General features: G+C 42.3%; 1 long non-coding RNA gene across 1 annotated transcript in view; it reads left to right on the forward strand.

Annotated features, from left to right (window-relative positions):
• The window catches only part of LOC111664321 (uncharacterized), a 1,374-nt gene extending 405 nt beyond the window's left edge, over window positions 1-969 (forward strand). The window contains exon 2 of the long non-coding RNA XR_002761433.2: window positions 886-969. This is a non-coding gene — a long non-coding RNA (uncharacterized LOC111664321). The remainder of the gene's footprint in view (window positions 1-885) is intronic.
• The last annotated feature ends 448 nt before the right edge of the window (window positions 970-1,417 follow it).

Consider the following 1,417-nt stretch of genomic DNA (forward strand, 5'->3'; position numbering starts at 1 on the left):
ACACACACACACACACACACACACACACACACACACACACACACACACACGTACACACACGTACAGGCACACGCACACGTACACAATACCTCAGGTAACAAGAGTCAGTTCAGCTCAGTGGTCGACACTACCGACTTTAGCACAGGAGATCGGGGGTCGATTCCCGGTCAGGGATCCAGTGGCTCTATGAACCCTTAAACAAGGTTGGTGCTACTGTCCTTCCTCAGGACGAGTGAGACCACAAATGGCTCGGATCTTGCTCTGAGTCAGGTGTTGGAACCGGTTGAGAAATGAGCTACCGGAACAAAACATAGGTAACCCCAGTGAGAAGGGGCTACATGATGTGGGATATATGGATGATCTGAAACCCAACATCCAGGCTGACAGAGAAACAGCTCCTAGACCAGTGTTCCCACATCCACAACATGCTACGGCAGAGAGAGATATCATCATTCTCTCAACAATAACTGTCAAATATATCACAATATCTCACAACAAACTAACCTACCTCTGTGAAGCCTCCGACGCTCAGAGCTGAGAGAACTGAGGAAGTGACCGTCTTACATATACTTTCGGTTTTGGTTTTGTTGTTTTGATTAATTTAATCCAATCCAATCCGAGGACTCATATACAGTCTATGGTCTGGCCTCGCTGTTTTAGCAATATATCGTCGGACAGGTGTTTTACCTGGGCGTAAATATTTGACAGTTATTATTTAGAGTGTAGTTTGACAGGCTGCTCTGCTGCTACACTGAAATGACACAGACAGCTACAGTATGTAAACCTAGTTAGGTCGTTGTAGAGCACAAAAAGAAGCTGCTGTATGTTATGAATTAGTCTGAAGCAGGTGTGTACTCACACAGTGTCTCTGTTTCCTCATTGCAGCAACTGAAACAGCAAAGAGATAAGCTGAGGCAGTATCAGAAGAGGATCAACCTGCAGCTGGAGAAGGAGAGACTTTTGGCCAAACAGCTGCTGAAAAATGGCAAAAAAGAGTGAGTAGTTCACTAATAAATAATGATGTTGTTAAAGTTTAGAAATTATTTCACCTGACCTGTTGTGTCCTTTCAGCCAGATTTATTGTCAACATTGATCGGGGAAAAATAATCTAGTGGAAACTGAATATTTTATACCAACTAGAAACTTTTATAAACCTCCAGGGGCCAAGGCCGCATACACAAGATGATCTGAGGCGCCTTTTCCCTTTCTCTTTCTTTTCTCTAGCAGAGAAAGAATTGGGGTTTTTAAATGTAAATTTCAAACAAAATATATATTTGTTACTTGGCTTTCAGTGGGAGGTCTTACAAATGAATTTGGTATTAACTAAATCACTTATTGTAATGCACCATTCCTAGTCTCAGCTTCATTGTGGATGAGTTCCTCATTTATTGAGAGGGATTCTGATTTTACCATGTCT

This window comes from Seriola lalandi, unplaced genomic scaffold, assembly GCF_002814215.2.
Source record: "Seriola lalandi dorsalis isolate HSWRI2012SDOR001 ecotype SW California unplaced genomic scaffold, Sedor1 jcf7180002054585, whole genome shotgun sequence".
Classification (NCBI taxonomy): domain Eukaryota; kingdom Metazoa; phylum Chordata; class Actinopteri; order Carangiformes; family Carangidae; genus Seriola; species Seriola lalandi.